The sequence below is a fragment of the Giraffa tippelskirchi genome, chromosome 5, assembly GCF_054371585.1.
Source record: "Giraffa tippelskirchi isolate mGirTip1 chromosome 5, T2T-mGirTip1v1.2.pri, whole genome shotgun sequence".
NCBI lineage: Eukaryota > Metazoa > Chordata > Mammalia > Artiodactyla > Giraffidae > Giraffa > Giraffa tippelskirchi.
The window spans coordinates 36,584,848-36,607,755 of NC_137279.1; the positions used below are offsets into that span (position 1 = coordinate 36,584,848).

A 22,908-nucleotide genomic window follows, 5' to 3' on the forward strand; every position below is an offset into this window, starting at 1 on the left:
TCTCAAAGACACCTAGAGATAAGTGCAGGTAGATGAGGTGACCAAACAGGGAGTCAAGCCCCTAGAGTTCGAGCTCTAGCCCTGTCACTAGCTTGCTGCAAGGTCCCTTCTCTCTTTGCTACGGTTTCTTTGTCTAACAATTGAGAGAGTCAGACTAGCTCAGAGGGCTGGTGGACACCGTGTAGGTAAGATTTCCTGAATGGGTAGCCTTTTGAGTGGGAGGTTGTAAAGCTCCAAGGGGCCAGGGGATAGGAGCTCCCTTGGTTTACAGTGACAGGATGAGGACAGAAGATGCTGGAAGAATAAAAATGAGGAGATGAAGGATGGGGAGTCCGCCCCAGCTCCACTCCACTGTGTGGATCTTCAAAGCATTGATCTGCTTTTCTTAACCTGCTGTGGGTCACCTAGACCTGGATCTCTGATTCCAAGTAACTGACAAGGCCCCTGTCCCTTTGTCCTTCCTTCACCACCTCTGAGCTCCTGTCTCCCGCAGCTGTGATAACCCACACGTAGCACTCTGCCCTCTGGAATTTATTTTAAGGTCTTAGCTTGTTTATTTATTTTATTTAGAGATTTCTTGGTGCTTTGTGGGGAGGAAAATTCGAATGGGGTGATTATGAAATACTATTTCACCTCGCTGTTCATTCACAACAAACAAAGAGAAATGATTGGTGATTAAAAATGCATTCTCTCTGCTTGTTTTCTTTTGTTTTACCATTATGGAAATATTATAAATACTGAATACTAATCTGGACCTGCAGGGACCTCACAGACCTTCTAGAAACCAAGGCGCCTGCTCTTCCCTGGGGCAACCCCACGCTCTCTCATCAGGCCCAAAACTATGTCTCAAACCCTCCTGAGAGGGTCCTAAGCCAGAAGACCCCATCACTGAGTCCTCACTGGACAGCGATAGAAGTTTCCCCACTTCCTTGTCCTGTTCCCACTTCAGCAGATCAAGTCAAGGAGAGCAAAGCTGTGAGTATGGAATGCATGTGTGCTCAGTTGCTCAGGAGTGTCCGACTCTTTGCAGCCCCATGGACTGTAGCCCGCCAGGCTCCTCTGTCCATGGGATTCTCCAGGCAAGAATACTGGAGTGGATTGCCATGCCCTCCTCCAAGGGACATTCCCCACCCAGGGATCAAACCTGTGTCTCCTGCATTGGCAGACAAATTCTTTACCACTGAGCCACCTGGGAAGCCTGTGAATATGGAGCACACTTGATTAATCCAAAAGTCACGATCACAGAGCTTAACTCCCAGGATGGGGCTGCCTGCGCCTCCCTGCTCTGCTGTTTCTTGGCTGTGTGATCTTGAGCACATAGCTTTGCTTCTCTAAGCTTCTGTTTTTTCCTCTGTAAGATGGGGATGAAAATGGTACCTACCTCATAGGGTCTCTTTGAGGATTAAATGGGATCATAATGGCTCAGGTGGTAAAGAGTCCACCTGCAATGCAGGAAACCTGAGTTCGATCACTGAATCAGTAACATCCCCTGGAGGAGGAAATGGCAACCCACTCCAGTATTCTTTCCTGGGAAATTCCATGGGCAGAGGAGCCTGGTGGGCTACAGTCCATGGAGTTGCAAGAGTCGGACATGACTTAGCCACTAAACCACCAGCCACTACCACCATAACATCTTATCACAGGGCCTGACAAACAGAAGTGCTCCATAAATGTTGGCTCCTATACCAATTAATATACCAAACTCTGGGAGATGGAGAAGAACAGGGAAGCCTGGCATGCTGCAGTCCATGGGGTCGCAAAGAGTCAGGTGTGACTTAGTGACTGAACAACAATACCGATTAATACTCTCTCTTCTTCTTCCACGTTTCAGTTTCTCCCTCTGAAAGATGAGAGAGGTACACTAGCCACCCTCTAAGCTCCTTCCAGCTTTGATGGGCAAGGCTTCTGTGTGCAGGACAGGGTACCATGGGGACAATCCTCACCCACCTTGACTCTCTCAAAGACCTTGGCTCCTTCCTGGAATGCCGGCTGTAGCTGCCTGGGGCCTTCTATCAGAGTCTGCTTTCCATGGGCTCTTTTTGAACTGTAAGCCTGGCACTTCCCCATTTATTTCAATCACAAACAAATAAATAGAAGTCAGAGGGCCTGCTCCAATTCCAAAGTGTTTCTCCAAGTCCAGATAAACAGCGAGGTCTGTGGCGTCTGCGTTCCTTTTATCTTTCACTTTATTTAACCAAATTAACTGCTCTCCATGTCCCCTGCGTGTGAGTGTCTCTCTCTGTCATATAAAATACAATCACGCTTGCTTGCTACTTGTTTCAGATACTTTATCATTAACATCAATTCCAGCCAAATTAGGAGTTTCTTCCAACATAATTGCCCTTCCCATTATCCAGCACTTTATTTTTTCAAAGCACTTTCCGACCATTAATTAGTTAACCCTTAGGACGCCCCAGAGCCGACGCTCAATGTCACCCTCCCTGTCTCCCAGCTGGGAAGGGGGAGGTAGGGAGGGGTCAGGTGGTTTGTTGGAAGTCACCCTGCATATGGGGGCTGAAGGCTACAGTAGGACCTTGGTAATCTTCCTTCCAGCCTCAGACCCTCTGGGCCGGATCCAGGCCTGGGCTGACTGGGCTGGGGGCAGGGGTGGTCCCCAACACTTTTAAATCCACTCATTCCCGATCTTCTCTTTAGCTCACCAAAGGAAAGAGGAAGCAAAATAAAAGATCGGCTGGGTGGTGGCACCTTCTTTGCTGTGGGGAAACAGGGCAGAGGGAAGGGAACAAAACACCCAAGGGACAAGGAACAAGCAGGTGCTATGGTTATGACCCAAACCATTGACTTGCTCCTGGCACCAACAAGCAGCGTTGAATGTCTGAAAGTGAAAGTTGTGTCCAACTCTGGAACCCCATGGACTGCCAGGCTCCTCTGACCATGGAATTTTCCAGGCCAGAATACTGGAGAGGGTAGCCATTCCCTTCTCCAGAGCATCTGCCCAACCCAGGAATCGAACCCAGGTCTCCTGCATTGCAAGTGGATTCTTTACCAACTTAGCCACCAGCACTAGCAATGCCAAAGTAACAGCCTTACCACCAGAATGTCTGTAAGTAAATGAAGTGCTTTTGGTATATAGTTATAACTACTGACAACCACAGTAAGGGAAGACGTGGGGTTGATCACTTGGGCTCTCTCTCATTCTAGCTACTGAATGGGGCTCAGTTCCCTCCATAATCCTGCCAATACTCCATCCTTTTCTGGTGAGGTGTGGTAATAGACTTGGTCGGTCCCAAGCTAGGTGAGGAACTGAAAACTTTGGAGTAGACATCCTAGATGGATTGAGGTGGGAGCCATCTGGGGGAACAGAGTGATTTATTTCTTGGACAGGGTTCTGGCTCGCCAAGATGAACTCTGCTTGCAGCTGCTAAGGATATACTGTCGAACCACCAATATTTTACATTTACAGCCTCTCCAAAGTCCTAAGTTCCTTAATGATTTTTTTTTTTTCTTAAAATACATGAGCTGGCTCCCACAGGGACATTGCCAGGAACCTTCAGAGAGGTTTTCCAAGCTGTCGTTAACTCAGAGCACAGTGAATTTCACAAGCTCTTCTATTTCAGCCCCTCTTCTTCCCTCCAGTTGCCTTGAGGTTGGGGCCACATGTGCTAAAGCAGCTTTGCTTGTTGGAGACCAGCTACCAGTGTAGGAATTTCCCCTGCCCTCTCCCTACTCATCCCAGCCCACCATGCTCTATGAAGTCAGACTGCAGGGAGCTTTTGCCACCCAAAGAATAGGCTCATCCTGGGAGCAAAGCTCACATTGACCGTTCACTGTCTGCAGTCATACATCCTGGAGTCTAAATCCCAACTCTGCCACTCGCTAGCAAGTTTGACCTTGAGCAAGGTGACCTCTCTAAGCTTCAGCATTTCAATTATCGCGTGTTATTGCAAGGATCGAGTGAGATGACGTAGGTGAAGGTCTTAGCACAGTTCCCAGCTCACAGTGGGTGCTCATTGGACTTGAGCTCTCATTTTGTTCAAGGAGCAGATTGTAGGCTTTAGTATGACTTTCATTATTCCAACCTCCTGCCCCTTATTGTCTCCATCTAATTTCTTTCAGGCTCTGGGTCTGAATATGTAAGTGAGGCAATGTGATTAGACAACACCCTAGTTCTCAGGCTCTTCCTTTTGTGGAAGAGAATAGGCATAGAAGGAGACTGAGATCTGGTTGGTCCCAAGCCTCCCATCCGCCAACCCCAAAGTGTTACCTTCGACATGGCCCTTGTGCTTCAAGTCTGGCCCCATTGCCAGTTGTCATAAGCACCACGAGGGCAGGACGATGTCTAGTCCGTCCAGGGCTGCATCTGTGGATCCTATCCAAGTATCTGGCATGTGGCTGCCACACCACAGAGACCAGTGAATACCTGAATTGTCCTTTCTTCCTTATGGACTAGGATTTAATTTTCTATCTCTTTTAAACTTCTGGGGCTCTACGCAATAGTAGGTAATAGCTCAAGACAGACAAAAGCCTTGGAGCACTCTTTCCTTGCTGCCCCTGCTTTTCTAGCTTCTCTAAAAAGGAAGATCCTACTCACTCTCCCCTAAGCAACTATTTTCCTAATCACGCATGCATTTGTTCACATATTCACTCAGCAAGCATTTGTTGACTGTCAAGTGCAGCTAACCTGGGTTGGAATCTTGACTAGCTGGGAGAACTTAGACAAATGACTTAACCCAGTTGATCCTCAGATTCCTCATCTGTAAGAGGGGCTAAGAGTGCCCAGTTCATGAGTCTGTTGTGAGTTGATAAGACTTAAGGAATGCCCTGCACTTAGCACGGTTCCTGGCACTTAGTAGGCCCTGCATAAATGTGTCTATTTTTATTGCAGAACTCAGTGTTAGAACCCTAGAAGGTGCAGCTGAATTTGACTCTCTGTCTGTAAAACTTTCTGTAGTGGAAAAAGTCTTCTGTAGAATCATTAGTCCATTTTGGTGCCTAAATAACACAATCCCTGAAGTTTTATGACATGTTGTCAATTCACAGAGCGCTCAGCTGGAGATGCTCTCTCTTGCAGGATTGTTACCCTCACTTCACGTGAGAAGGTAAAAACTCAGAGAGGTTGTGTGGCTTTCTTCAGGTCACAGAGCAGAGGCATGTGGCTAATCCAAGAACATCAGACTCAATTTCCAGCACTTTCCTCTGCCATTTCCCTCCTCTGTCTCACCCCCCTCCACTCCTTCCTCCCCACCTCTTGATGATAACTTTTACTTACAACAGATGTGGCCTTCTCCAGCACCCTTGACTGGTCACCTGGCACTCTATGGGGCTGAGACGCCTCAGGCAGTTTCAATGTTTGAGGGTGGCTTATCCTAGAGACCCCACAGGTGCCACTTCTGTGACATCAACAGTGGAAACCACCCATTTCTGTGACCCAGCTTTTCCAGGTGAAGCTGACAGAGTGGGAACAGGTCAAATGTGTTAGAAAAAGAAGGATCAGATTTGGTCTTTAAGAACCCGCCTGCCAAAGCAGGAGGTATAAGAGAAGTGGGTTCAATCTCTGGGTTGGGATGATCCCCTGGAGGAGGGCACGGCAACTCACTCCAGCATTCTCGCCTGGAGAATCCCGTGGACAGAGGAACCTGGCAGGCTACAGTCCATGGGGTCACAAAGAGTCAGACACGACTGAAGCAACTTAGCAGGTACCCACCCTGTGGCTCTCCCTTCAAGGACCCAGTCAGACCCTCACCCAGTGTCCCTGAGTCTGGGCACTGTATAAGCAGCCCCTCATTCAGGTACAACCCTGGCAGCCAAGGGATGGAACCATCTTTCCAAGTGGGTCCTCTGAGGGATCCTGGGCCATGAGCCAGGGAGAGAGGGCAAACCTGTCTGCCCTGCAGCCCCTATTTCGGTTCTGCTGGAACTGCTGCTCCTCCTACCCTCACTAATAGCCAGAGGTCGGTGGGGCTCAGTCTTTGATTTTCAGCATCTCACTGAACCTCATAGACAGAGGCTGTCATCATTCCCATGTTATGGACGGTCAGACTAAGACTTAGAGAGGTGGAAATTCTTAACTCTGTGCTCCCAGCACCTGGGCTTGTGCCCAGCAGGTACATAGTAGATGCTTGAGAAATGCTTATGAGATAAATAGAAATATGACCAAGAGAGTGAATAAGTGAAAGAAAGCAGCTCCTATTAATCGGTGGGAGGAGGAGGGGGAGGTACCATGTGCCAGCCATGTTTTCTAAAATTTCAGTTAGCTGTTTACTCTCTGCAGCAATCCTATGGGTAGATATTGTCTTCATCACCTTTATACACGCAAACCAAGACTCAAGGAGATTAAGTCACTCCTTCATGGGCACACACATAGCAGGCGGGAGCAGCTAGGAAATGAATGCAGGTAGTGGGGCTGCAGGACCTGTGTGTGTTACCCCTCTATGCCATGGAGGATAAGCAAATGGTAATTGGGGGGTGGGAAGGAGGAGATTGGGGGGCGTCCAGGAGCTCTGCCCCCATGGGTGTCCTTCTGCCTCGGCACCACCAGTGTTTCCAGCCAGCATCCAAGCCGGGGGAAGCATTTTCTCTAAGTCCCGACCGCCCTCCCCGGCACATTCCCACCGTTACCTACACAGGGAATTAAGACTCAAATCCTCGTTTGACACGATGCAGGAGGATGCTAAGTACTTAAGCGCTAATTAATTAGTGAGCTGTACCCGCCACCACCAGCCGCTGGAGGAAACCTCAAACAGACCCCCAGAGCGTCAGTGCCCTCCCCTTCACGGAGGCACCACCAGCCAAGCAAAGGGGTGGAGCAGAGAGTAGGGGGCTGCCCAGGAAGCCCCAAGCCCAGCCTCTGGTGAGAACAGAGTCCAGACCAGCCCTGACCCTTGCCTTCCAGGCCTCAGGAACCAGTGAGGGCTGGAGTTCTGGGACCCTGCCTTGCCCAGGGCTCTGGAAGAGACTGTTCAGCCTGGGTTTGTCCGATGAGGCCACAGGCTCTCAAGACAAGGCCGGATTCCAGAGACTGCACTGACCTCCCATAGTTTCTGGAGCCCTTTGTTGGGGGCAACACACTGACTGAAACCGCCCACCTTGGCCGGGCACCAGAGTAGCTATTTGCATGAGTTATTTTATGACAGGAGGTCTTAGTAAGAAACACAGAACTACTAAGCCAACACCAACAGGGAGAGTTTGTGAAAGGTCAAAGGAGATGCCACGTGTCCAACCATCTCCCAAAATCCTCCTCGCTGGCATCCATCTTGGCCGAGCAATGCATGAGCCACCAGGAAGGACCCTGAGTCAGAATGATTGGCCAAAGAAAACCCAGAAAATTACCCATCACCATAAAACCCAAGACTTTGAGCCACGTGGCAGAGCAGGCCTCCTGGTTTCCCAGTTGGGAGCTTCCCAGTAAAGTCTCTTGCTTTGTCACACACATGTCTCTTTGGACAATTCATTTCCGAGTGTTAGACAAGCTCCCTTTCAGGCCCTGGAAGGGTCCCCCTTCCTGCAATACCTTAAGACCAGACGGAAACATCTTATTACCCCCAATCAACTGGGATGTGTTTCTCAGAGGCTAGACCAAGGGGCAATGGGGCCTCCCAATACTGATGGGCAGGGGTGTCCTAAAGCCAGCTTCACTGAGGGAGCACCAGCTTGGAGTTGAGCTCTTCTCACTCTCTTGACCTTGGTCTTACCATCTGTTGCTGGCCAAGGTCAATCTCCCTCACAGGGCAGAGGGTAACTGGAATCTAGGTCTTTGGAATCAGGCTGGGTTTGACTCTCTTTTCTCCCACTTCCCAGCTACATGCATGACCTCAATGCAAGTCAGTTTCTGAGCCTCAGTTTTCTTAGCCGTATAATGGGACTCACAGGTCTATTTACGGGGATACGTGAGGTGATACATATCAAGCCCCTTATGTGGGGTGCCAGGCACATAGTAATCACTCAATAAATGGTGGAAGTCATAATAGTAGACTTTATCATTATAATCATCTAAGGAATCTTCCCACTTGACTCTCAATTCTTTGAGCCTATAAGGTGACCAACCATCCTGGTTCACTCAAGTGTGCCGTGCTATGTGTGTGTGCTAATTGCTAAGTCATGTCCTACTCTTTGCAACACCATGGACTGTAGCCCTCCAGGCTCCTCTGTCCGTGGGCATTCTCCAGGCAAGAATACTGGAGTGGGTTGCCATGCCCTCCCCCAGGGGATCTTCCCAACCCAGGGATCGAACCTGTGTCTCCATCATTGCTGCTGGGTTCTTTACCGTCTGAGCCACCAGGGAAGCCAGTTCATCGAGACTGTCCCAATTTTAGCACTGAAAGTTCCCTGTCACAAGAAACCCTACAGTCCAGAGCAAACAGGGATAGTCAGTCAAACCCCTTGTGCCCTAAAGAGGATGGGGGTGGGGGGAGGGGAGACCCGCCAGTGCTGGATGGAAGTGTTCTCCACAATGTCTTCTCTCTAGTCAGGACTCCCTGGGACCCCAGACCCTGAAGCTCCCTCCTCTAAGGTGGCTAAACTCAGGAAGGGCCGCAAGTGGCCCCTGGAGTCTGGGACAGAATCTGTGGGTGGCAGGGCCCTGGGGCTGTAGCTCTGATAATATTCCAGCCTGCGTCAGCTCTGGGGCCCGCCTCCTGCAATATTTGCTTAACAATCAGCCCAGAAACGGCATTGTTCAGGACAAAAATGAAAAACATTGGGCTGGGACTTGTTTTTTCTTTGGCGTCCAAATTCCTCTGGGCCCTTGGGAGGAGAGACGGTATCTTGGCACCGCCACCTCGAGGCCAGGCAGAACCCAGAGTTGGGACATTGGACACCTGGCTTTTGCTCCCACTTCTACCCCCGGGACTTGGGGCATAATTCCTCAGTTTCTCCAGGTGCCCAAGAGGGGCAACTTTGCATTGGGAGCTGAATGAGGCAGGAGAATATTTGGTTAGGCTAAAATAGCTATCACGTTAAGTGTTTTATTGAAGCCCCCCCCCAGCTCTCCAGAAAAGTCTCATCCCCATTTTACAGAAGAGAAAGTTGAGGCTCAGAGCACTCACCTGAATCAACATCAAAACCAAAGTCAATCAGAGGAGGTGAGAGAGGAAATTTTGATTTGGCATCTCAGGGGAGCCAGATTCTTCCCAGAAATGGGCCTTCTCTTCAAACGTGTGTTTGCTCGTTAAACACCTTTATCAAGGACGGAGGAAGTGAGCTGGAGAAACGAGGGCAGGGGGGCTTTGCCCCTTTCTCCAGAACTCTTGAGCCCTCAGAGAGTCTGGCCGCCCTTGTACGAGTACCAGCTTTCCCCCAATCCCACCCAGGAAGAGCCCAGCCTGGAGAGGACCCTCTGCCCAGCCCCCACCTGGATAGCCCCACCAGAGCGGGGGCCTGACCATGCACAGGAAGGGGAGGGCAGGAGGCGGGCCTGGCTCACCTGCCAAGGCTGGCAGCTTGGCATGCAGATGGGCGTGGGGTGGAGACTGAATGTGCCCTGGGAGAGGTGTCGGCAGCCATCAGAGGCCTGGCAGGGCCAGAGCCGGTGCTCCTCAAGCCCCTTCTGTGTTCCAGGCACTTTATTAATTTTTTTTTTAATAAATTTATTTATTTTAGTTGGGGGCTAATTACTTTACAATATTGTAATAGTTTTTGCCATACATTGACATGAATCAGCCATGGGTTTACATGTGTTCCCCTTCCTGGACCCCCCACCCACCTCCCTCCCCATCCCATCCCTCTGGGTCATCCCATTGCCCCGGCCCTGAGCATTTGTCTCATGCATCAAACATGGAATGGTGTTCTGTTTCACATATGATAATATACATGTTTCAATGCTATTCTCCCAGAACGTCCCACCCTCACCTTCTCCCTCAGAGTCCATAAGACTGTTCTATGCATCTGTGTCTCTTATTCTGTCTCGCATATAGGGTTATCGTTACCATCTTTCAAATTCCATATATATGCATTAGTATACTGTATTGGTGTTTTTCTTTCTGGCTTACTTCACTCTGTATAATGGGCTCCAGTTTCATCCATCTCAATAGAACCGATTCAAATGTATTTTTTTTAATGGCTGAGTAATATTTCATTGCCCAGGCACTTTAAATGCATCACTTCCTGTGTTCTCACAGCAACTCCTTGAAGTCTACTTGTCCACATTCTCAGAGTCTAGGAAGAGAAGGAAGGAAATTGAGGCTCAGAGAGGGGGTTCACTGGCTCACGGTCACTTAAAAGCAGACTCAAACCCTGTCTTGACTCTCAACTTGGCATAACCAGGGTTGGCCCTCTGACATTAAGAGATGGTTCTGGGGTCAGGCCTCTCAGATTCAAACCTTTACTCTCTCACTCACAGCTGCCATATAAATGACATCACGGTCTGTGCCTCTGTTTCTTCATCTGTAAGATGGGGTAATAACACAACCTCCTCCTGGGTTATCATGAGGGCCCAGTGAAATAATGCCAGGCACCTAGGAGGTGCTTGACAGAGGGTGGCCATTGCTGTCACCGCTTGTAGTTAGAGTAATAATCGTATTACTTTGTGACTCAGGCAGCCTCTTTGAAAGCAGCGAGGCTGGTAGAGGTCCCCCCAGGACTAGGGGCTCTGTGGGTTCAGGTTCCTGTATCAAACTTAAGCCTGGTCCTCCAGGTGCTCCCCAACCCCTGATGCTCATAAGGACTCTTCAGCCTCAACCGCCAGTACTGGACCATTCTAAATGCCCTGGTCTTGCCAGGACCACTCAAGATTGTCTGCCTGTGACCTGAACGAATGACTCCCAGTGGACCCCTGCCCACCAAGGTGCTCCACCTTTGCATGCTCCATGGTGGGGAGGGGCCTCCCTGGCCTGAGACCTCCTCGGCCCTGGATTCTCACTCCAACTTGCTCTCAAACTCAGGTAAGATTCTTCCCAGCTCTGGGCCTCAGTGCTCCCATCTTGTATCTGAAGGCAATACTGAATGAGCCCCAAAGGTCCTCAGAGGCTAAGATCTGGGACCCCCAGACTCTCTGAGCTGAGGAAGAAGGAACAGTAAATCCACACACCCTCAGGCACTCCTGAAATTCTGCAACTGCCTCCTGAAAGGACACAGGCCCCAGGCTGGCCCTGCCCACTTGCTGTCATGCAGCAGTGGGTTTGAGGCCATCAAAGGTCCTGACTCCTTCCTGTGACTCCCAAGGTTCCGCTTGGTATGACCCTGCCACCCTCTCCTCCCTCCTCTTTGGCTCCCCCTGCCCGGACACACGGCTTTCTGCTTTCCTGTGGTCTTGGCTCTGGCCTTTGCTTGTGGCATGGCGTTTTCATGGGACCAGGCTTTTCTTGACTGGTCCCTGCCCCTACTGCTTTGTTGTCAGGTCTCCTGGCCACTTGCCCTAGTCTTGGTCACACGACCCCCCTCCAAGCTCCCAGAAACCCTTGTTTTTCCTGAGTGTAAGACCACCTGGTCCCTGCCCTCATGCAGCTCAGCCTCCAGGGGAGGAAATGAGGGAAACCTACAAGTTCATTCATTCATTCATTCAATTCATTCTTCATCCAACCAGTATTTATTGGGCACCTCTATGGCCGTTACCCATAGAGGGCTAGCCTCAGGGTGGAGCCTGAGGCGCCTGCACCCCTGGGGACAAGAGACCTGGGGTCCTGGGGGGCACAGGCGGAGGCGGGGGGGGTCATACTATTTAGCAAAGTGCTACAGGAATGTATGGTGTGATCCAGTCACAGGCTCCGTCAGCGTAGGCTGAAGAGAACTGTTGGGTGCTGTGTGTTCTACATTAGGGTTTTGTGAGTTCCAGGTGGGAAAGGGAGATTACTGTGAGCTGCAGCAGTCAGAGAGGACTTCCTGGAGGAAGTGTCAGAAGCAGGGCCTTGAGGACTGTAGAGTTCAAAAGTTGGCAGGGAGGAGGGCAGATATTTTCCAGGCTTGGCAGGGGCTAGGATAGAGGTGGGAGGAACAGGGCTGTGGAGTTGAAAGCAAGGTGGGGGCAGATGGGGCATCTGCATAAAGACAGATGGTCCTGTCTGTGAATTTCATTTGGGAAAGATCCAGACTGCCTATCTGACCACCACTATGCCTGGGACCCCCTAAGTCTTGCTCTGGCTGGGGGTGACTGGGAGCCCCAGTTCTTGTGCACAGGCAACCAATGCCTGTTTGTTAAAGACATGGGTGCCCTGCTCCCAGCCCCAGAACATGGGGAGTGCCCTGGGCAGGGCTTGCCCAGGCCTGGCATTCAGACTGCACCCTCCGCCCTGGGACGTCCTGTACCAAGGAGGGCCTATTAAAGGGACAAAGGTCCTCATGGGGTGCAGGCACCCCAGCTCAGCCCTGGCAGCTGGCCAGGCTTGGGCTGCATCAGGAACCCCAACTCTCAGCCCTGCCAGCTCAGACCTCAGGGAAGAGATGGAAGAAGCAGGGTCCTGGGTCTCCCTTCCTTGGGGCAGGACCCCCCAAGTTATGTGAGGACAGGACGCAGCAAGGGCAGGTGCTTCCCTCTTGGCAGGGCACAGGCAGGAGGCGGGGGATAAGGCACTCGATAGCATGGACCCTGGAGTCCAGCAGTCTTAAATTCAAAACATTTTTAATATCATTTCATTATATAGGTATTCCTTAAAATCATGTTGAGCTTCCCTGGTGGCTCAGTGGTAAAGAATCAGCCTGCCAGTGCAGGAGACGTAAGAGATGCCGGTTTGATCTCTGGATGGAGAAGATCTCCTGGGGAAGGAAATAGCAGCTCACTCTAGTATTCTTGCCTGGGAAATCCCATGGACAGAGAAGCCTGGAGGGCTACAGTCCATGCGGTCTCAAAGGAGTTGGACATGACATAGTGACTAAACAATAATAACAAAAGCATATTGTTTTTCTTTTAATTTAATTTTTTTGGCCATACTGAGTAGTATGTGAGAACTTAGTTCCCCAACTAGGGATTGAACTCAAGCTGCTACAGTGGAAGCACAGGATCTTAACCACTGGACCACCGGGGAAGTCCCTTAAATTTGAATCTTAACTCAGCCCCTACCCACTATGTGAGCTTGGGCAAGAAACTTGACCTCTCTGAGCTTCAGTTTGCTCATAGCTGAGTGAAACGGAGTTAAGGGCAACATGTATTATTCATGATTCCTTAAGAAAATGCCTGAAAACACTACCAAAGAACCTATTAATGGCGTGAAGTCGGTGCCCAAAAGGGATAACTGTTGCACGTTATGCTGTGGAGAGAAGGATGGACAGATGGATAGTGCAGGTTGGTCGTGGGCCCTTCCTGCAGTTCCTGGCAAAAAGGAAGCAGCTTTGAAATTCTTGGGGAAATGAGAGGTTGTAACCTCTCTCCAGAGGTTCCCCAGGGAGTCAGCCAGGAGTGAGAGTGATCCAGGGGCCCTGGAGACGCCCTATGGGGTGGGGGCTGCATAGAGCACTCCTCAGGTCAGCACGAGACCCAGGCTCCCTATCGTTGCATCAGGGCGTGGGGGCAATCAGCTGTTAGAAAGTGGACCCGGGTTTTATTATTGCTGAATGTTATCATCCTTGATAAGAACCAGATTAAAAGGAGGGAGGGGGAGGCACAGGTGGGGATGAAGGGGTTGGGGAGAAGCAAAGGGCAGTGCCGGTCATGCTGAGCAAGCCCTCAGCTCCTCTTGGGGCCCTGGCCGGAGTCTGGCCAGGACCCCACAGCCAGGCCCCTTCCTGGGGGGGGGAGGTGAGGGGCCTGGGAGAGGCGGGGATGCAGAGATGAGAGAGGAGCTGCAGGACATGCCTGGTGGAGCAAGGGGTGGGAACTCTGTGAGCTGAGGGCTCCCGCAAGGGGACACAGACCCCCCCAGCTGGTCCTCTTGGTGGCCAGCTGTCACCAGCGGCTGCCTGCTGAAGTGACCAAAGTGAGGGACACATCTGAGTGTGAGTCCAGCTCTGCCACTTACAAGGCAGGTGACCCTGGGCCAATGACTTCAGCTCTCCAGCCTTGCTTTTCCGGTCTGTGATGCTGATTGCTCTGCCTCCTCCAAGGTTCAGGATTCCAGGAGGTGAAGGAGGCAGAGGGCCTGTCACACTGAATCACACTTCTCTCCCTCTGCCAGGTTCTTTGAAACCATCACTGTTGTGCCTGCCTTATCCCTGGTCCCTCTCCCTCCTGCCATCACAGGGACCTGGCCATGGGGCCTGCTGACCCTCTGCCCAGTTCTCCCCAAAGCTTCCAGGCCCTTCACCTCCATGGGAGGCATGCAAGGCCTGTAGTCCCATTTTACAGATGGGAAAGTAAAGTCTAGAGTGGGATAGTGGCCTGCCCAAGACTGGATTTGGAATCAGGGAGTCCTGGTTTTCTGTTCAGGGCACTTCCACCTTTTTGGCCAGCATCCTTGGTCCTATGATACCTAGCAGGGGTGGGGGCTTGGCCTAGAAGGGTTTCAGAGTGCTGGGGTGTCGGGTTAGTGTGGCTGCAGGGCCCCCAGCCCCCTAGGTATCTCTGCCCAGGGCCAGGACTCCCCACGACGGGCCCCACAAGCATTCCTTGCCATCAGGGAAGGCTATAAAAAGCAACACTTTTCAGCCCCAGAGTGTGACCTGTGCGACTTCACAGAATCCAGAGAAAAACAAGAGATAACCTTGGGGAGGCCTGACCTTCAGGCGGGGCACAAGAGGGAAGGGGGCACCTCCAGGCTGTAGCTTGGCTTGAGTTTGAGATGGGGCATGGAGCATGGTGCAAAATGAAAAACAGAGCTTCTAGATGGTATTTGGAATTATTATTTAGTAGTTATTAGTAACCTATTAATTTATTTTTAAGTCATTTTTATTCTTCTGTTTCTAGTTTTTATTCATCTTGTTTCTTTTATTCTTTGTCATTAAAAAAATTTTTTTTTGGCTGTCTCAAGTGGCATGTGGGATCTTAGTTGCCTGACAGGAATCGAAGCTGGGCCTCTACAGTGGAAGCACAAAGCTGGACAACCAGGGAAGTCCCTTAATTATTAATTTAATTGTGCGTGCATGTGTGCGTGCTCAGTTTTGTCTGACTCTTTGTGACCCCATGGACTGTAGCCCTCTGCGTTCCTCTGTCCATGGGATTTCCCAGGCAAGAATACAGGAATGGGTTGCCGTTTCCTTCTCCAGGGCATCTTCCCGACCTAGGGATTGAATCCGAGTCTCCTGTGTCTCCTGCATTGGCAGATGGATTCTTTACCACTGAGCCACCTAGGAAGCCCAATTTAATTTTAAGCTAATATTATTAGAGCTACTGAATATTCAGCCATGGCCATAGGCTGGCTCTGTGCATTGACCCCCTCATCCTCCCAAGTCCTGATGAAGTGGCTCTTTTTTTTAATCCCATTTGACAGACCAGGGAACTGAGACTCAGAGAGGACCAATAGCTCATGCAAGGTCACAGCCAGAAAGGAGAGGGACTGGGCTGAACAGCCCCCACCTCATAACGTCCCACTCAGCACACTCCAGCTCCAGGTACATCATCTCTGCTCTTCAAACACTCTGGGATCTCTGCTCAAGACCTTCACACCCGCTGTTCCCTCTGACCCAGGGGCTTGTCTCTTCTCTTTCCACTTCCTCACCCCTCAGATTTCAGCTGGAATGTCACTTCCTCCGGCAGGCCTCCCCAGACAACCTCACTTATTCATTCAGTCAACACATATTTATTGAGCAGCTACTATGTGCCAAACACTGTTCTGGGTGCTGGCAACACACCAGTGAAAAGAAGTGACAAAATCATCTGTCCTCTAGGGGCTGGTAGATCAGTGAACCCTGAGCTCCTCTAGCTGGGGGAGACATTGCCCGTGTTGGAGGTGGGGGAAGATGAAGCCACAAGATAAACCTAGCACATCATCTCAGTATGTTAATTTCTTACTTACATTTGGGGGGAGGGGCTGGGAGGAACATTATCTAAGCAACACAGATTCATGATAGCAGTAGTCCCCAGCCTTTTCGGCACCAGGGAATGGTTTCATGAAAGACAGTTTTTCCCTGGACCAGTGAGGGGGGTGGGGTGGTGGTTTGGGGATGATTCAAGTGCATTTACATTTACTGTGCACTTTATTTCTACTATTATTGCGTCACCTCCACCTCAGATCATCAGGCATTAGACCCCAGAGGCTGGGGACATCTGCATTATAGGATATCACCAGGCCACTCTGGTAAGGAGCTGCCTTTAGCTGCACTTTGGGGGAGAAGATTTGAGATTTTGTGCCCTGACAATGGGGCTGACCCAACCTGAGAAAGCCAGGTGTCCAAAGGACTGGGGCTAATCTCCTCTGGCCAAGTTCAGAGCCAGGGAGGCCAGAAGGGGATAGAAGCCAGGAGCCCAAGTTCAAAGCGGTCTCTCATCCTGTTGGCTCTGCCCACCTCCTCACCAATCTGGGTCATTGTTTCCTTGTGGGTAAAATGATGGGCTTGTTCTAGAGCCTCTGTAGGGTCCCAGCAGGCCCGAAAAACCTGTCGGATTCTTAAGGCCAGATGTAGTTGACCTGCTTCCTCTGGTCCTGTCCCATCTTCCCATGGTCTTGCCTCTCCCCACTACCCACCTCTACTCTCAGTATGCATCCAAGTGGTACCTCCTGCCCGAGACCCAGCTGAAGGCAAAGACCCTGCCCCACCCCACACCCAGGCTCAGAGGGAAGAAAAAGGAGAGGCAGGAGGAAGGTCACATTTCTTACTTGGCCCGCTGCCTGGTTTTCATTAGGCCTGCTGCCTAATTTTCCTGGGCGGCACTTGCTGTCTTGGCGAGTCTTTCCTCTTTCTTAACCATTTTGGAGGAAAGAGCCGTCACGCCCCGTCCCCCTCACTGCTGGTATCATGGCCTGCAGTTCTTCCTGCTGTGTCACCTCAGTGCCTCTTGCTGCCATGTCAGCCCACGTCCCCTTTTCCTGGAGTCCCCAGGCACAGAGAGTGGCAGCTCAGACTTGATTAATAATCACTAATTATGACCATTAGCATTTACTGAGAACTTACTAAGTGCCAGGCCCTGTGAACTCAGTAACTTCCCCCACCTCCAACCTTCTTGAGGTGTGGACTATTATCATTCCCATTTTAAGATGGAGGGAAAAAAAAAAAAAAAAAGATGGAGGAACCATGGCTCAGAGATAGCAGGTGGTGAAACCAGGACCCCAAAATTGATGCCTCTAAACACTCTTCCATATGAACTCAAAGAGCCTATGAATGCCCTTTGTTATTTGTTTTTCAGTTGCTAAGTCGTGTCCGACTCTTTGTGACCCCACTGCAGCATGCCAGGCTTCCCTCTCCTTTACTATCTCCCAGAGTTTGCTCAAATGCATGTCCATTGAGTCGGTGATGCAATCTAACCGTCCCATCCTCTGCCGCCCCTTTCTCCTTTTGCCTTCAGTCTTGCCCAGCATCAGGTCTTTTCCAATGAGTTGACTCTTGGCATCAGGTGGCCAAAGTATTAAAGCTTCTCCTGGCTAAATGCACACTTACCACACACACACCCCCCAACACACATAGCTTTGTCTTCTAAAACTTTCCCTGTCAGTTCCAGAATAGCATTTTTTCCTCAAGGTTAAGGAGCCAAAGCCCCAAACACAATGCCCTTGGGGTAGTGAACCGGGAAAGATTGAACTTATTTTAAAGGTGAGGGAAATGGGGCTGCCCAGGCAGGACTTCTGGGCCCCAAAGCTGATATCTGGAGGCCTCAAGGGCTGGGCCTCTTTCAGGGGTCAAGATTAACGAATGATGGGACCAAGGGGAAACTGAGCCATCTGGGAAAGGGTGAGGACAGTCAGGGTCCGTCTGGGGAAACCCCCAGCCCCCGAATCCCAGACAAGCAGAGTCATAGAGCTGATGCTGAAAGTGACTTAGTCCCCACTGTGGACTGAATCCTCCTGTGGGCAGAAACACGTGGAGAGAAGCAGGGGAAAGACTACTTGGAAGTCTAGTTGATGCTCTAGCTAGATGAGGGAGGCATGGGCCCTTTCCAGTCTGAAGGGGGAGGGGGCATGCTGCTACCATCAGCCACGCCACTCCACCTACTTCAGGAAGAAATAACCAACTTTCCCCTGGACCCAGAGCTCAGCCGATCCCAATGGGCTGCCCAGCATCTCGGGGCCAGGCCCGCAGTAAAAATCCCGCAGTGGTGACTGCAGTGGTCAGAGTCAAAGAGAAAGAAGGAGAGAGAGAGAAAGAGAGAGAGGAGGCGGGGGGAAAAACCCTCTAGTGCCTGACATTCTTTTTAGGATGCCCATAAAAGATAATGTGACCTGTAAAATCTGCAAGCTGCTTCCCAACCAGTGGCGCCCGGGCCCCACGCCTCACTCCCACCTCCACTCTCCTGCCCTCGGGCCCAGTCTGCTACCCTGGCTGTCCCATGGGGCTCAGGCCGGCAGACCACTGGGGACCCTCGGGCTGAGGGAGGCGGCCGGCCCCAAGCCCCCACGGTCTGCCGAGGTGGGTGATGGTGGTGAGGGCCCCATCCTCCCCCTCCTCCTCTGCACCCCCTTTGCCCCGGCCCGCGGGTCAGTAGGGTTGCTGCTGCCAGGCCAGGGGGCGGAAATGTGCCGGGGCAGATCCTGGCTCTCCTCTCCCAGGTGAGTCACCTCCGTGGGAGTGTGTTGATGAGTCTGAATCCCAGTTCTTTGTTTTCAGCTCCTGGGAATTCACACACTGGGGCAGACACCCTGTGCCCTAGAAGCCTGGGTTCTAGTTCCAGCGTCACCACTGACCGGCTGCTTGAAACTGTGTTAGGTTCTGAGCCGCTTTGGGCCTCAGTTTCTCTACCTTTAAAATGGAAGCGAAAAATCTTGCTCTTTGTCATTTTGCAAGAAGATAATAGTAATAAAGGGCTGCTCTGATGGCTCAGTGGTCAAGAATTTGCCTGCCAATGCAGGAGACCCGGGTTTGATCCCTGGATTGAGAAGATCCCCTGGAGAAAAAAATGGCAACCCACTCTAGTATTCTTGCCTGGGAAATCCCATGGACAGAGGAGCCTGGCGGACTACAGTTCCTGGGGTCTCAGAGACAGATATGACTTAGGAACTAAACAACAACAACAAACAATAAAGTGAAAGAGTGTGTCATAGCATGGGGTGATGACAACAATCATCATAGAGCACCTACTATGTGCTAGAGGCCAGATTAAGGTTTATGACCTTCCAACCATCTTATGAAGTCTTAGGCCCCACCCCAAACCCTGACTTTTTTAAGGAGGAAACTGAGACTCAGAGAGGTTAAGTAACTCACCAGAGGCTCCATGACTTACATGACCAACCACCAGGCTCCCTGGCTTCCCACAGTGGGAGCTAAGGACATCGTGTGAATGCCAGGCACAGCGATCACTGTGCTGGCTGAATCCTCCCTTTCCCTCCAGGTGGGGGCCAGTCCTGAGCATTAAACTAGGTGTTCCCTTCCCCAGCTTGGTCTCCAAGGGGCCCGCCCCTGCCGTGGGTTGGACAGGGTTGAACTCTGTCTCCCAAAGCTCAGAGGTACACACGTTACAGCCGGGAAGCCTTTCAGATCTGTAGTTCTGCCAGGGGAAGGCCCTGCCAGCCGGCTTTCCCAATTTCCTAGACTCCACGTCTTTGCCCCAGCCTGGGGAGCAGGCACTTCCTTAGGACACCAAAGCCTCCTGAGAACAGTCCCTGAGATCATCCTTCCTTTGTAAGGTCCAAAAATTTGAGTTCCAGGGACTTTCCTGGCTGTCCAGTGGTTAAGACTGCAAGGGGCACAAGTTCAATCCCTGGTTGGGGATCTAAGAGCCTTCATGCCCATGGGGTGGCCAAAAAAATAATAACATATCTTGAAAAAAAATTTTTTGAGCTCCATGTAACCTCCTCTCTGCCCCTTTCCTGGGGTTCATCTGATATTTCTAAATGTATCAGCTGGCCAATGAGGCCAGGCTGGAAAAATACTCCCTCCCAGGCTGAAGCCTTTGGCCCTGAGCTTCTGTTCCCCTCTTCATGTTTTTCCAAATCCTCTTACGTTTCCTGACTCCTTATGCACCTTAGGAAAGCCACTGCCTCCCTCTGTGTCCTCATAATAACAAAACAACCATGGCAGCGGACGTTGTGTGTCAAGCATGTGCTGTGTGTTAGGTGCTCTCCGTACAGTCACTCATCTCCCCCCCTTTTTATAGATGAAGGAATTGAGACTAAGACAGGTCCAGTGACCTGCCCAAAGTCACATAGCTCATCAGCGGTAGAGCCAGGATCCAAAACCCACATCTCCTGGACACAACGGCCCTGGCTTTTAACCAAAAAGGTTCCTTCCAGCTGTGCCAGCTTGCGAGGCTCTTGCTGATTCAGTCTGAGCTTAGAGCAGGTGTCCCATGAGTGCTTCCAAAGTGGATGAACGTTCCCAGGGATGTTCGAATGTGTGAAAGCACAAGTGAGTGAATGAATGATCTCCACCCTCCCCATAACTGTGAAAGATGGACAGCATTTTCCTTGTGTGTCAGATGAAGAAAGTGAAGCTCAGAGAGGGAACGCAACAGGCTTGAGGTCACCCAGCAAGCTGAGGGCAGAGATGAAAACACAAGCCCCTCGACCCCCATCCCAGGACTCTTCCCCGCCGGATCCCAGCCAGCCACAGGCCCTTCCTACTTCCCTCCTCCTCTCGTTGTCCCAGCCACACCCTGGGCCCAGCTCTGCCTTGCATCACTGTGGGAAGCTGTGGGCACAGCATCGTCTTTAAGCTGCCCTTTGAGGGACGAACTGAGGAGGGGCGGGGGGGGGGTGTCTCCACCCAACATGCAGGGCAAGAAGCCCAAGCCCGTCCATCTGAGATGGGGTCAGTGCAGGGGGTCTTTCTCTGCAAGCACTTACGGCACAATTGATGGGAGAAGCGCTCATCAAACGAGGGACAAATCATAAAGTTCGGGAGATGGAAATTAGGCACGGACAAACGATCCAGGTGCAGGGGAGATTTATGGGGGAGGCTGTATTCTAGCTAATGATTTCTGCTAATGATTCTCCGAAGTGTACAGTGGCACGGAGCCCGCGCTCCATGGGGTGACATGAACCCTGCGGGCCGGATGAAGGACGTTCCTGGGGAGACAGCGATAGCAAGGGGATGGTGAAGGATGACCGAAGGGACCCCAGATCCCCAGCCCTCCAGGGATGGCTGGAGGAGACGGGGTTCTCGGTGTGTGAGTAGGTTCTGCCGAGATTTATCACTCGACCCGGCTATTTGGCCCTTTCTCCACTCGCCCTGAAAGTGCCTCCCTGCCTGGCAGCTCTAAGTGTTGGCGGGGTCTGCCCACTGCTGACACACACATTTTCAGAGCCCACCACCATCTTTCATTCCACCAGCCCCCCTCACAGACGCAGGTTTCTGGCTGCAAATGGTCCCTCCCTGCCCCCTTCCTTTTCTCCTCCCCCATCCTCCCCTCTGTAAGAGTCTGTCCTCCAAAATGCTACTGGCCCTTCTTCAACTCTCAAGTTTCAGCATCCCCAAGGATGCCACTTCCAAGGACCCCAGGCAGGGACTCTCCGAGCATCTGACCCCGCAGCACCCAGTCCCTGTCTGTTCTCCTCCATCACCTGGCTCAGGGATGCTGATCCTCTCAGCTGAGACACTGCCTCCCGAATCGGCCCTAAATTCCACCTGCTTTGAACCAAGTCCAGCTTCCTGGTTCTGTAGTGGAAGACCCACGGGGAACGGAAGAGTGCTGCCTTTCAAATCCATAACAAGAAAATGTTCTCAGGAGTTAATTCACAGGGCTCGAATGGCTAGGGAATTACATTTGCTTCTTAGAATCTTTATGTGTTGTCTGATTTCTCCACAATGAGCAGGTGTGTATGTGATTTTTTAAAAGTGAAGGCTAAAAATGAGGCAACTGGTGGGTAAGAGGGTGAAGGAATGAGGACCTCAGGGTCCCTCCTCACCTGGGCTCAGGCTATCTCTGCATCACCTGCACGAACCCCCTCTTCTCTGCTGAGCCCCCAGCAGTGCCCCAGCCCAGGACTGAGCACGCCACACTCATAAGCTCACGCATTCCTCGCATCAACTCTGCCATGTGAGTTTATTACTTCCTCCATTTTTCGAATTGGAAGGTTTAGGTTCATAGAAATAAAGAGCTTATCCCTGTCCTCGTGGTTCAGATAAAGCAGAGTGATGTTTGAACTCAGGTCCCTTGAATTCACACTCGTGTTCCTTTCACTACATCAGACCCTGCCCATCACCTGGGTCAGCCCAGGGAGAGCCTAACATCAGAAACAATTTCAGTGTCCAGAGTGAAGGAATTGGTTAAATAGAGGACAGAGTAGGAACCTTATGGAATCAGTGATAGTAGCTTTCGATACATCCTGACATGGAGAAATGTTCAAAAGACGTTGGAAGTGGAAAAGGCAGTTTCCAAAACAGTTTGATGCACAGTATCCTGCTTTCCCTAGTGGAGAAAGATCTTTGTGTGGATGCATGCATTAAAAGCTGAATTTTTCCCTCACTGTCTGTGATGGGGAGGGACCATTTAGGGTCTTCTCTTCCATATTGTCTGAGCCTCCTAGAGCAAACATTAATTATCAGAGGGGGGAAAACTAGCAAAGCTATTATCGTTTGGAAAACAAAGAATGAGCAGCTCCCAAGAGTGGGCCAGAGGCGATGCCCAGGTTGGGACCTCACTGTTGGAGTGCTTCAGGTCACCCTTGTCATTTATCCTCAGAGCATCACTTCTGATGGCAGATACTGTACATTCCCAGAGATGGGGTGTTGTCTTGGACTCCGCTCTCCCCCTCCCCCTTCAAGGCCCCTACTCCCACCCCTCCCTGGCCCACTTGTCACCCACTCTGGGTATGATCAAAGGCCAAAGTGAAAATGAGATCTGAAACTTCAGCCTGGAAAAGCAGCGATGCGCTGATGCCTGGATAAGAAGGATCACCGCTCACCACCTGGGTGCCCCCCCCATTGCTGGCACCGCCCCTTCCTTCTCATCACCTCCAACCTGCATCCTAGGCCTGCATTCCTGTCTTGGGACAAGGCCCCAAGTGTCCTCCACCCCAGCCACTGCTGGAGCAGATTAAGGGGCCTTCCGGAGATGCC

At 51.2% G+C, this 22,908-nt stretch overlaps 1 long non-coding RNA gene across 1 annotated transcript; it reads left to right on the forward strand.

Annotated features, from left to right (window-relative positions):
- The first annotated feature begins 10,494 nt into the window (after window positions 1–10,494).
- Window positions 10,495–18,952, forward strand: LOC145504825 (uncharacterized). Its single transcript, XR_014052542.1, has 5 exons — window positions 10,495–10,838; window positions 14,793–14,873; window positions 15,252–15,372; window positions 15,649–15,755; window positions 18,520–18,952. It is a non-coding gene; the product is annotated as an uncharacterized LOC145504825 (long non-coding RNA).
- Window positions 18,953–22,908: the final 3,956 nt, after the last annotated feature.